Below are 12,913 nucleotides of genomic sequence, written 5' to 3' on the forward strand. Positions count from 1 at the left end.
AGCTCGACACAATTTCTTTGAGTTTCAATTCCCTCACCTGTGAAAAAGGGAAACAGAAGAGCCGTGGCTAGCCTTGCATGAGATCTTTTGTGTGATGGCATCAGCTAAGGTATCCTGTGTGCCAGGTAATGTAAAAGTGCTCAGGGCTAAGAAGTTATGTCATGTTTATTCACTGGAGCATTGTAGATAATGAAAAACCACTTGGGGTCGGTGCTGTAACAGTAGGCTAAGCCTCCGCCTGCAGCGCCAGCATTTCATATGGGCGCTGGTTCATGTCCTGGCTGCTCCACTTCCTATCCAGATCACTGCTTATGGCTTGGCCCAAGTCCTTGGGCCCCCTACATCCACATGGGAGACCTGGAAGAAGCTCCTGGCTGCTGGCTTTGGAACAGCCCAGGTCCGGCCATTGTGGCCATTTGGGGAGTAAACCAGCGGATAGAAGACCTCTCTCTCTCTCTGCCTCTTTCTACTTATTGAATGATTTAATTAGGTATCATTTATTAATAACATCCCATTTTGCATATGAAGAAGCTAGGGCACAGCCACCCAGCCAGTAAGTGGACCCCTACTGAAAGCAGGAAGCCACACTCCAAAGATACAAACTTAATACCTGTGCTTCTGTTTTACCCAAATGCCTGCCGGACACCTGGCCAAAGCGGATGCTCAGTAATGTATTGATCCAGTATAATTAGCAAATCTATTAAGAATTATTACTGGGCCGGCGCCATGGCTCAGTAGGCTAATCCTCCACCTGCAGCGTCGGCACCCCGGATTCTAGTCCCAGTCGGGGCGTCGGATTCTGTCCCGGTTGCTCCTCTCCAGTCCAGCTCTCTGCTGTGGCCTGGGAGGGCAGTGGAGGATGGCCCAGGTCCTTGGGCCCTGCACCCGCATGGGAGACCAGGAGAAGCACCTGGCTCCTGGCTTCAGATCAGCGCAGTGCGCGGGCCGCAGTGCGCAGGCCGCAGCGGCCATTGAGGGGTGAACCAACGGAAAAAGGAAGACCTTTCTCTCTGTCTCTCTTTCTCACCGTCCACTCTGCCTGTCCAAAAAAAAAAAAAAAAGAATTTTATTACTGATCTCTCACTTAACTTTTAAGGACTGAGCACAGGCATTTGGTCTAGTGTTCAAAATGCAGTTTAGGATACCCAGGTCCCACATCAAAGTGCCTGGGTTCGAGTCCCAGGTCCACTGCTGATTCCAGCCTCCTGCTAATGTGCACCTTGGGAGGCAGCAGGTGATGGATGGGTCATGTTCTTGGGTCCCTGCCACACAAGTGGGAGACCTGGATTGAATACTGTGGCTCCCTGATTCATCCCCAGCCCAGCCTGGGCCATTGGGGCCATTTGCGGAGTGGACCAGAAGATGGTAGCGCTCTCTGCCTGCATTTAAAATGAGTAGATAGATAGATAGATAGATAATAAAGAATTACTGTGAAGCCCAAATGGCTGAAACAATGGAGTTTCAAACACTTCCTTCCTGAGAGGGATTACAGCAGCTCCTCACTTGTACTACTGCTTTCGTTTCTAAACAGATTTCTCAATGCAAACCACACAGTTCTGGGAACAAGGGTCCGCTTTTTACATTTTAAAATTCCTTTCTGGGCAGTCTAAAGTTTCTGCCTTCATGAAAACCCATGGTGCTATATATGTTGCTCCAAAAAAAAGCAGTAAATGTAGCTCTCCCAGGGCAGAGTCTTGCTGTCGGTGTTGAAGACGAATCCTTGGAAAGAATCTGGTCCCCACACCCCACTTCTTACCAGTAGCCGGCGGGGCGTCGGTGCCCCTGGGCTGCTCAGGGCGTGGCCACCGGGTCGCTCCCCTGCACCCAAAGCCCCACGTCCCACCTGCTGACTCAGGGGCCAGGCAGTGACTCACGCCCAGTGAATCGGATCCTGTGCAATCACAGAAAACCGGCGAGTCTTCCCGGGGAAAAGCAAACTTTCTGGACTCCCAACGCCCAGTGTCTAAAGCCACCTTCCTTCTACTTAAAAAAAAAAAAAAAAAAAAAAAAAATTAAGCAAAATAAAAGAAACTGCCGCCGTGCAGAGACGGTGCTCAGAGGATGAGTGAGGTTGCAAGTCCTCAAGGCAGAGCCCTGAGCCAGTCCCACCTGAGACGCCGGGGATCCGAGGGCCATTCCGACTCCCTGGCTTTTCCTGAACCCCAGAACTTCAGGACTGGGCAGGCCGGGACGACTTCCCAGATCCCGGGCGCTGTGTCAGCGTGGCCGCGCCGTGACCCTCGCTGGACCTCAGTTTCCCCCCACGCACGACGTGGACTCTGTCCAAGGACGCGCGCGCGGCGGGGTCGGCACGCGGGGCAGCGGAGACGCGCGGGGAGCCTGCACTTACCGTGACGCGCGGCGGCGGGGACCTGGCGGGCTCCGGGGCTCAGAGGCGCAGGGGCTCCGCGGCTCAGCGCTCGCTCCACGCCTCCAACTGCGGCCGCACCCCTTCCTCCCGCCGCTGCTCCCGCCTCCCGCGCCACCTGACCGCAGCCCGGGGCCGGGGAAGGGGAAGCCGCGCCCTTCGGCCGCCGGGGGCCCAGCTCTGCACGCAGGCGCCGCAGCCTCGGGCCTCCCGGGTCTCTGAGCTCACCCCCTCCCCTCGCGTCCCGCCTCTGTTTTCACTGCTTTGCTTACATTAAATTCTCCAAGTCTCGCTTACTTTATCCTAAGGTGGGACGGTGCCCACCCCCAAGGAGCCTCTGCTCTGACATTGAGCTGGCTTGGCACTATGCTGAATGGTTTACAGGCACGCCCTGATTTAGATCTGTACCCAGAGAAGCTCATACTATTGTTATCTCCGCTTTATAAAAGACTCAGGACCGGTAGTGGAAGCAAAGTCACCCCGGAATTAAATGCAGGGCCAGATTTTTGAACCCAGGTACTTTCTTACTGAGTCTCTAGTATGAGGGTTAGAACCAAAGACTGAGGAGGCAAGTTCACAGCACCGCAGGCACCGGCAGCCGGAAAACCGACCCGTACTGGACTGAGGGAGGTCGGAGCGGCCGCAGGATGTAGTAGAACGCACTAGGAAGCAATGGTTGATTGGGTATCTGGCATTGAACGAAGAGCCTGCCCACATGACCTCTGTGTAACCTTCAAGGCAAATATGGCAGGTGCGATCCTTAGGAGAGTGTGCAGAAAAAGGAAACCAGCTCAGAAAGGCGGAGTGCCTTAACCACGGCCACCTAAGGAAAAAGTACCATAGCTGGGACTCTACGCAGGGCTGGCTCTGGAATGACAGACTTCAGGTCACGATTTCCCATAATTTAGCAGCTCTGCGGAAATTTTTGCAAGTTTTTGAGAAAGGCAGGTGTGGGATTCTCATCTATCTTCCAAAAATGTAGTTCTGCAGTTTTAAAAAATGCAGCAGGGGGACCCGTGCTGTGGTGTAGCCGGTAAAGCCGCCACCTGCAGAGCCAACATCCCATATGAGTGCCAGTTCGAGTCCCAGTTGCTCCTCTTCTGATCCAGCTCTCTGCTATGGCCTGGGAAAGCAGTAGAAGATGGCCCAAGTGCTTGGGACCCTGCACCCGTATGGGAGACCAGGAAGAAGCTCCTGGTTCCTGGCTTCGGATTGGTGCAGTTCTGGCCATTTTGGTCATCTGGGGAGTGAACTATCGGATGGAAGACCTCTCTCTCTCTCTCTATCTCTCTCTCTCTGCCTCTCCTCTCTCTGTGTAACTCTTTCAAATAAATAAATAAATCTTAAAAAAAAAAAAAAAGAATTCAATCAGGGTCTCCCATTTGGATGGCAGGGACCTAAGTACTGCCTCCAGGGTGCCCATGAGCAGGTAGCTGAAATCAGCTCAGAGTAGAGTCAGGGCTCAAATCGAGGCCTCCAGGATGGGGTGTGGGCATTGCAACTGCTGGCTTAACTGCTATTCACGAATCCCAGCAGTGAGCAGGGTCTACAAGTTTAAACAAACGGCATCAGGACATGCGTCCTGCCACTTGTTCTCTTGGGCCCACTCTAGCTTCTGTAGTAGCTGCTCTTGTTCATCAGTCTCAGCTGCCATGTGCTTGGCTGGTTTTGGCCTGTGCCGCGGGTCACTCATCATTTTTCTGCTGATGTGCGTTAGCATATTTCACATATTTCAGTATTTTGCTCTGGTCACTACTGCTGCAAGGAACACGACTGCACGCCTACTTATCCACAGGTGTCTGATGGATGGCGTCACCATGTGAACATTTGAAAAAGGAAAGAAAAGGAAGAAAACACTTGGGTGCTTGGCATAAGGAGTGATTGCCTAGTAGGAAGTTGGCAGGTGGAACAGACGTGGAGGTTAGATGACTCTCGATAATGAGTTTTAAATGGGGCTAAGTCATAAAACATTTAAAGAGATAGGTATCTGTTAGCTATTGCCATACAATAATAATGCTATACAACAAATCACCCCAAAACCCAGAGGCATAAAATAATGTATTCTCTCCAATTGGCATGATGGTTGCCAGGTGTCCATTCTGGGGCCCATGGCAGCCACGTGGAGGAAGCTCTCCTGGAGGTATCAGAGTGCACACAGGAGGACACACTCAACTGCACAAACACCTCTCAAGGCCTTGCTTGTGTTATGGCCGCTAACATTCCAGTAGCCAGAGAAGCTGACATGATTGAGCTGCGAATCAAAGGATGGAGAAGTACACTCTGCCCCTTGGGATGAAGGGACAGAGGACTAGTTCTGAGCAATAACCCAGTCTATCTCAACAGGTGCATGGGGTTGGCAGCTGGCTACACCTTACAATGGCCAAACTTTGTCAAATGGAACAAGGACAATTAGAGAAGTCCCTACATCCAATCTTTAGGCATAGGGCAGGTAGAAGTATTGATGGTCTCAATAACCCAAGAGAGAATTGAGTAATGGAAATAAGAGCTTCCTAGTTCTTATTGTAAGGAACAGTGCAGATTCAGATTGGTGCTGCCTCACACGGGGCACCAAATGTAAGAAAAGGGGAACAGAACAGAGAGGAGATAGAATACAAACTTGCATCCAGACTGAATTTATTCAGAGAAAATAAATCTGCAGAGGTTGACCAACTGCCATCATGCTCACAGACTGAACACATGGCAGAGGCCCCGACCCCAATAGGCTGGGCCCTTTTATATCTTAGGTGGGTTAGGACTAGGCGTGGGGGTAGGAGGGCAGTGGGCAGAAGTGAGCTTCTCCATACTGGTTCTTCAGGTTTAACCCACTGGCTTCCAAACCTGGGGAAGAATGCTGGGGATGGGGTGGGGAACAATACCGGTTGTGAGTTTGAAATGATTTCTTGAAAGAAGACAGGGTAACAAGAAATCTTAAAATGGCTGAGGCTTATGTCCTTGTTCCATCACTTATAAGCCAATGTTCTTATCTTCCTAGTTGTCATCAACCAATCAATCAAACACTATTTCAGTGTTTGAAACTACAAAGTAATCAATAACATTAACTTTTTTAAAAAAAGCACCACCCTATACCAGGCATTGTTCTAAATGCTTTGTACACATCATTTTATTTAATTTTCACCCCAACCAAATGAGGTATTTTTCAAAGAGATTAATAAACTGCACAGAGTAGGTAAGACCTTGGCCCAAAGTTATCTGAATCAGTACAATGTGCTGTTATCTACACATAATGCCAAGAGGTTGGCCAAAGGAGCCCCATTGAGAATGGGGGAGAGGAGAAAGCACCAGAAGCACTAGCCAGTAATCTAGGTAAAATCCTTCTTCAGTTGACAATCACAGCCACGCGCTCTAACACCAGGCACAGGTGCTATTCATGAGCTCCATCAGCTCAGTAGGCAGGGAATAAATGTAAGTTAAATGGGAGTGTATATGGAGTATGCACCTTCCATTTCTGGACGGAGATCATACAACAAAAGAGACCCATCCTCAGTCTGCAGGTCTGTGTGCAGCAGCAGGAAAGGAACAGGTGCATATTCTGGTTTCTGTGGTTCAAAGCTCTGTACCAAACTATGAAAGCCACAAGTATAGGCCCACTAACGGCCCCCAAAAGATGTCCAACATAATCCTGGACCTTGTGGATATGATATGTTACTTGGTAAGGGAGAATTAAGGTTGCTAATCAGCTGACCTTCATACATTATCTCAAATTATTTGGGTAGGCCCAGTGTAACCATGGAGACCCTCAAATGAAGAAGAGGGAAGCAGGACAGTATGGTGAGCAAGACCCAGCTGCCTATTCCTGGCTTTGGAAGTGGAAGGGCAGGGGTTCAAGGAATACAGGTGACCTCTGGAAATGGAAAGGAAGTGAATTCTTCCTTGCAGCCTCTAGAAGGAACTTGGCATTGCCAACCTTGATTTTAGCCCAGGACTATAAGACAATAAATGTGTACTGTTTTGAGCTGCTAAGTTTATGGCACCAATAGAAAACAAGTAACAACACTTCTCTGGACATAACCTACATTGAGTTTTGTTTGCTGCTAAGCCCAAAACTGTGCAATTAGGTCATCCCACACAGCCAAGCATTACTGAGTAGCTATCACAGTCACTGCTAAGAATAATTCAAAGGGGAAAAAAAGGTAATTCAACTTCATTAATTAATACAAGGATACTTCAACAACTATGTTGAAAATGGAATTAAATGATAGGACTATTTTGGTCCAAAAATATTTTGAAATCTATGCATAGTCTTTTCATAGTCTGCATTTCCATCAACATTTTGTAAACCATCTCTGTGCGTAGAGTTCAAAGTTTCTGCACCAAAATAAACATCTTTGATTCCACTTCCATGAACTTTTTGAAGGGCCCTGTGCATCTTTCTTTAAAAATTCACATGGTTAAAAACAAAAAAAAATTCCCAAAAACGTGCACCGTGGGGTGGGCTTTTAGCTCAGTGGTTTAGACGCCCATGTCCAAAATCAGAGTACCTGAATTTGATTCCTTGATACTGCACCTGACTCCACCTTCCTGCTGATAAAGTCATTGAGAGGCTGCAGGTATTGGCTCAAGTATTTGGATCTTGCCACCCATGTGGGAGACCTGGATCAGGTTCCTGGCTCCTGGCTTTAGCCAAGTCCAGACCTGACTCTTGTGAACATTTAGTGAGTGACCCAGCAAATGGGAGTACCTTTTCTCTTTCTCTTCCACCCCGCCACTCTCAAATATTTTTTATGCACGTTAAAAATGTCACTCTTAATCTATTCTCATCCACCCTGTCCCTTATACTCATTCCTGCCGATCAAACACTTTTTTCCCCCTTTGTTTTCTTGTAAATCTTTCTGTTGTTTCATGATAAAAAAAATCAACCAAGACAAAATCACATCCTTATCTCTTCCTTCTCTTGCAAAAGCAAGGTAGCATATTACTTAGGTTCTGGGCCTTGCTTCTCTCACTATGTTGCTTGTTGATCAAAGCCAGGTGTGTATTCACTTGGGCTAAAAGTTATTAGCAACCTCTATTAGCAACACATTACTTGTAAGGCACTGCAAAGTGCTATGGAGATAAAAAGGAAGTAATGAGACATATTTTGAATCTTAATGATTTTATAACCTGATCAGGGTCAAGACAAACTCTTGTGAAGTTAAAGTGAAAAATACAGGATGGTTTTCCCATTTCTGCTCTGGCATGGAAGAAGCTGGAAGCTGCTTCTCTAACAAGTAAAAAAGCTGAACATACCGCGAAAGCAATCCCACCTCTTAGGTCTGTCAGAGGCGGGGACACAGGGTTAACCATTGGCCACCCAAGTTGGAGAGACCAGGAGGCAAACACAGAGATCCAGGACACACGGGAGCAGAAACCCTGAACAGAGCCATGAACGGAGCCAGTGCTGGAAACAGCACTCCAACCAGATAACTGCTGGGAAATCTACATGGACCACTCTGAGATACAAGCTCAGAGGACTCAGTCAGCAGCACCCCCTGTCCCCACCCTTGCTTTTGCTCCGGGACATTAACTAAGTTCTCACTGTAAATATCAGAGGAAAACTCCCCTCTTGCAGGGACGGGGGAACAGAAGTCATTTTGAAATCCAGTAGAGCACTCTGTTCTGACAAGGTCTTCCTGCAGGAGGAACTAGTTACACAGAGCCTAGCCTGCTAGGGTTATTATCGGAGCCTAACTGACCCTGGGGGAGGGACTTCTCAAGTCCAGGAGGCTGTGGTCATCCTGCACCATCAAAGGGAGACAGTCAAGAAGCAGGAGTGAAGTTCTCACTCCAGGGCGCAGGCTCACTAAGAGGGAGCCGGGTGACAGAACTGGAGAAGGCTTCCCTTGTATCCACACCTGACCATCACATCACTAAAGGCCCGTTTACCTCAGTGCCTTTCACCTTCCGCACTGAGGTGTCTGGCCGTCAAGAACAAGTGGCAAGGCAAGGGAAAGGGCGAAAACACTGTTTGAAGACAGCAGACATCCGAATCAGTGCAGAGATGGCGGGAATTATCAGCCTGGAATTTAAAACAACGATGATTAAGATGCTAAGGGCTATAATGAATAAAATAGCATGCAAAAACAGATATCTGGGAGACATGAGAGATGAAAATTCAGAAAGCTCAGAAAGACAAGCACCACATGACCTCATGCATGAATCTAAGAAATCTGATGTCATAGCAGATAAGATTATTACGCCGGTTACCAGGGGATGGGGAGAGTGGGGTGGTGCTGTGGATGTTTAATGGGTGCTAAGTTGTAATTAGACAGGAAGAAGAGGTTCTGGGGTTCTGTTGCATAGTTGGGCAACATTAGACAAGGTATTGTGTATTTCTCTAAAAAAAACTAGAAAAAAAGAATTTGAATATTTTCACCATAAAGAAATATTAAATGTTTGAAGAGATACATATGTTTACCCTAATTAGACATCACATGGTACTCCCTGAATATGTCCAATTTTTTGAGTCAGGTAAAATTTTAGAACATTTTTACAAGAGAAAAGAAATGCTAGGGATGAAGAACGGTTTAATAGGAATGCAGAATGTCCTTGGTGGACTTATTGGCAGAATCAGACACAGATGGGGAAAGGACCTCTGCGCTGAAGGCTGTCTCAATTGAAACTGCCAAAAATAAAAGCAAAGAGAAAAAAGATCGAATAAAAGAATGCTCAAAAACTATATAGTGGGACAAATATAAAGGTGTAATATATATGTAATGGAGTTTCAGATGGAGAAACAAAAAAGAAAATGAAGAACTATTTGAAATATTGCCTTAAACATGGAAAGCCAAGACACTCTGGAAAAAAAAAAAAGAAGACCTAAATGAAAGATCTCTGCGAGTGAGATCCCAGTGGAAAGAATGGGGCCATCAAAGAAGGAGGTACCTTTCTCTGAAGGGAGGAGAGAACTTCCACTTTGATCATGACCCTGTCGGAATAAGATTGAAGTCAGCGAACTCAAAAGGCTTCCATAGCCTTGGCAACTCATGACTAGAGCCTAGGGAGATTACTGACACCATAAACAAGAGTGTCAAATTGTTAAGTCAACAACAGGAGTCATTGTGTACTTACTTCTCATGTGGAATCTGTTCTTAATGTGTTGTCCAATGTGAAGTAATGCTACAACTAGTACTGAAACAGTATTTTACACTTTATGTTCTGTGTGGGTGCAAACTGATGATATCTTTACTTAATATATACTAAATAGATCTTCTGTATATAAAGATAATTGAAAATGAATCTTGATGTGAATGGAATGGGAGAGGGAGCGGGAGATGGGGGGGGTGCGAGTGTGGGAGAAATTATGGGGGGGGAGCCATTGTAATCCATAAACTGTACTTTGGAAATTTATATTCACTAAATAAAAAAAAATAAGTCAGGGGGAAAGAAAAAAAAAAGAAATATTGCCTTAAAAATTTCCAAATTAATATCAGACACCAAATCACAGATCCAGGGAGTTCAGAGAACATTAAGCAGGATAAATGCCAGAAAAGCTACACTTAAGTATATCATTTCAAAGTACAGAAAATAAAAAGTGAAGAAAGAAATCCTGAAAGAAGTCAGAAGAGAGGGAAAAAAATCCTGGGGTCGGAGCTGTGGCGTGGAAGGTTAAGCCTCCACCTGCAGTGTCAGCATCCCACATGGATGCTGGTTTGAGTCCCAGCTGCTCCACTTCCAATCCAGCTCTCTGCTAATATACCTGGGAAATCAGTTGAGGATGGCCAAAGTGCTTGGGCCTCTGCACCCAAGTGGGAGACCTGGAAGAAGCTCCTGGCTCCTGGCTTCAGCTTAGCCCAGCCCCAGCTGCTGTGGCCATTTTTGGAGTGAAGGATTGGATGGAAGATCTCTTTCTGACTCTCTCCTCTCTCTGTATTTCTGCCTTTCAAATAAATAAATAAATCTTTTTAAAAAATCCTTAGAGGAGCAAAGGAAAGAATTACACCTGACTTCTCCTTAGAAACCATGCAAGCAAGAAGAAAGTGAAGTATTTAATGTGCTGAGAGAAAAAAGAAAACAGTCTAGAATTCTGCATCTTATAAATTTGTCCTTCAAAGTGAAGGAGAAATAAAGATTTTCTGAGACACAAAAATTGAGGGAAGGTGTTGTCAGTAAAACTGCCTTGTAAGAAGTGTTAAATTCTTCAGAGAATGAAAATGACAAAAATTGGAAACTTCAACCTACATAAATAAAGAAAACATCAAAGAGAGGAATAAAGGAAGGCTAAAAATTTATTTTTTTATTCTTGATTGAACAGATAATCAAATTGAAATTGAAAATAAAAATAGAAATAATGTATTAAAATATATGCACATGCTTAGACTTATTTATGTAGAAATGAAATGGATGACAACAATGATATAACAGACTAGAGGAAGGAACTCAGATTATTTTGCTATTATAAGATTTTTGCCCTACCCCATGAACTGATAGTGTTATCTGAAAGTGAACTTGGATTGTAAACTACAGGGCAACCATGAAAAATAGCAGAAGTGTAATTGATATGCAAATAAAGGAGAGAAAGTGGAATCATGAAATGCTCAATGAAAATTACAATAGGCAGAAAAAGAGTGGCAGACAAAATAAGAACAGGAGCAACAAATAGGAAGCTGTTATAAGTATTAGTCTTAATAGATCAACAATCCCTTTGAATATTATGGTCTAAATACAGAAATCAAAGGCTGTCAGAGGGGATCCAGAAACAAGACTCGCTGAGTCTCTTATATGATTCAATTTTCTGGGCCTTCCACTCAGTTTTCTCATTAATCTAAGACTATTCTAAAAAAAAAAGCCTATGAAAGTGCGTGATGACATACAATGTCTGTATGTAATGCTAAGTTCTGGGGACAGGCCTTGAAACACGGTAGGCTTTCGAAGAGGAACATCAAGAACATGATGGGGACAGTCAGTGAAGAAGGCAATGCAATCTGAGCTGGCAGTGAACATCATTATTTGAAAGAATTCCTACTTAAAAAATATTTATTTGCTTATTTGAAAGGCAGAATGGAGAGATTTTCCATCTACAGGTTCCTTCCCCAAATGGCTGCAACAGCCAGGGCTGGGCCAGGAGCCAGGAACTCCATCTTGGTCTCCCATTATGGGTAGCAGGGGCCCAAATACTTGGCCCATCCTCTGCTGCCTTCTGAGGTGTATAAGCAGGGCGCTGGATCAGAAGCAGAGCAGCCAGGACTCGACCTTACAACACGATATGACATGATGGTGTCTGAAGTAGTAGCTTAACCCACTTCACCACAATACCTGCTCCGTACTTACCATATAAAAACATTTATCTTGGTGTGGTCCATATTTTTCAGTCATGGTTCAACTTTCCTTACTGCCATTGCTGTTATTCTGAGAAAAGTTTGGTAAAGAGGCAAATGTTCGGCCTAGCAGTTAGGATGCCTGCATCCCATATTGGTGTGCCCGAGTTTGACATCTGGCTTTGGCTCCTAACTCCAGTTTCTTGCTAATGAAGACCTAGGGAGGCAGCTGTGATGACTAGTGATTTGATTCCTGCCACCCACTTTGGAGGCCTGGATTGTGGTTCCAGCCCCCATGCTTGGCCCTGGGCCCAGCCCCAGTCATTGCGGTCATTTGGAGAGCGAACCAGTAGATGGCATCTCTCTCTCTGCCACTCAAATAAATATTTTTTAGAGTTCATTGAAAATATTAATTTGAATTAAAGGAACAGAACTAATGAATTGCCATATTTGTAAATGTCTTGGTTGGTTTGTTAAAGTAGCTTAAGCTCTCAGAACGTTTTTTCTCATCGTTCAGCAGGATAACACATGTGATGCTGCCTTAACCAATCAGGCGCTGCTCTACTCAGTGGATCAGCACCAGCGTGGCCTGCGCCTGTGTCAGCTGGAGCACAGCTAGGAATTGTTAGGAATTCAGATTCTCGCAGGTTGTACAAGAGCTTTAAGTCCATCAGGTGATTCTGATGTACCCTAAAGTTTGAGAACCGTTGATTTAAGAGGAGGTGCGACACAGAAGGCAGAGGGATGGTCTTGCTTAAAAGGCCAGTGTCTTGGGAGTTTACCAGATTTACAAGTCTAGAAGAGACAGAAGAGATAGTGGTATTGCACACTCAGGTTCAGAGATTTCTGCTTTAGTCTAGTGCCACCCACCCTGAAAGTTCTGGAATTAGCATCTCCATTCCACTGGAAGGAATATTTACTGAGAACTGACTATTTATGCCAGACATTGGGTAATGCACTTCACACACGACCTTACATCACGCTTGCCAGCCAGCTAGCTGTGAGCTGGGGGTGACGGCCTCTATTTTACCAACATGTGGACCAGCTCAGAGGGAGACAGCGAATCCGTAGCATATCCAGAAAGAGATGAGTGACAGGTGACATTTACATACAGCACATATTTTAATTGCTTCAGGTTCAGGGTTTAGTTGTCTTTGGTTTCAGGGTGGCAGCTTTAAAATGCAATGCATTCTATTTACTGTGTGTTTCTAGTTGTAACAACCATGCAACTACCACCATGTAGACCAGAACCATGCCATAGCGGATTATAACACGAACAGATTTCCCCCAA

At 45.6% G+C, this 12,913-nt stretch overlaps 1 protein-coding gene across 3 annotated transcripts in view; it reads right to left on the reverse strand.

The window, feature by feature from the left end:
• Positions 1-2,453, reverse strand: part of ANXA3 (annexin A3) — a 63,920-nt gene extending 61,467 nt beyond the window's left edge. For all 3 annotated transcript variants that reach the window (XR_009866568.1, XM_062198619.1, XM_062198618.1), the window contains exon 1: positions 2,351-2,453. The gene's annotated coding sequence lies outside the window, so the exon portion shown is untranslated. The remainder of the gene's footprint in view (positions 1-2,350) is intronic.
• Between the last annotated feature and the right edge of the window lie 10,460 nt (positions 2,454-12,913).

This window comes from Lepus europaeus, chromosome 8 (assembly GCF_033115175.1).
Source record: "Lepus europaeus isolate LE1 chromosome 8, mLepTim1.pri, whole genome shotgun sequence".
In the NCBI taxonomy this organism is placed as follows: domain Eukaryota; kingdom Metazoa; phylum Chordata; class Mammalia; order Lagomorpha; family Leporidae; genus Lepus; species Lepus europaeus.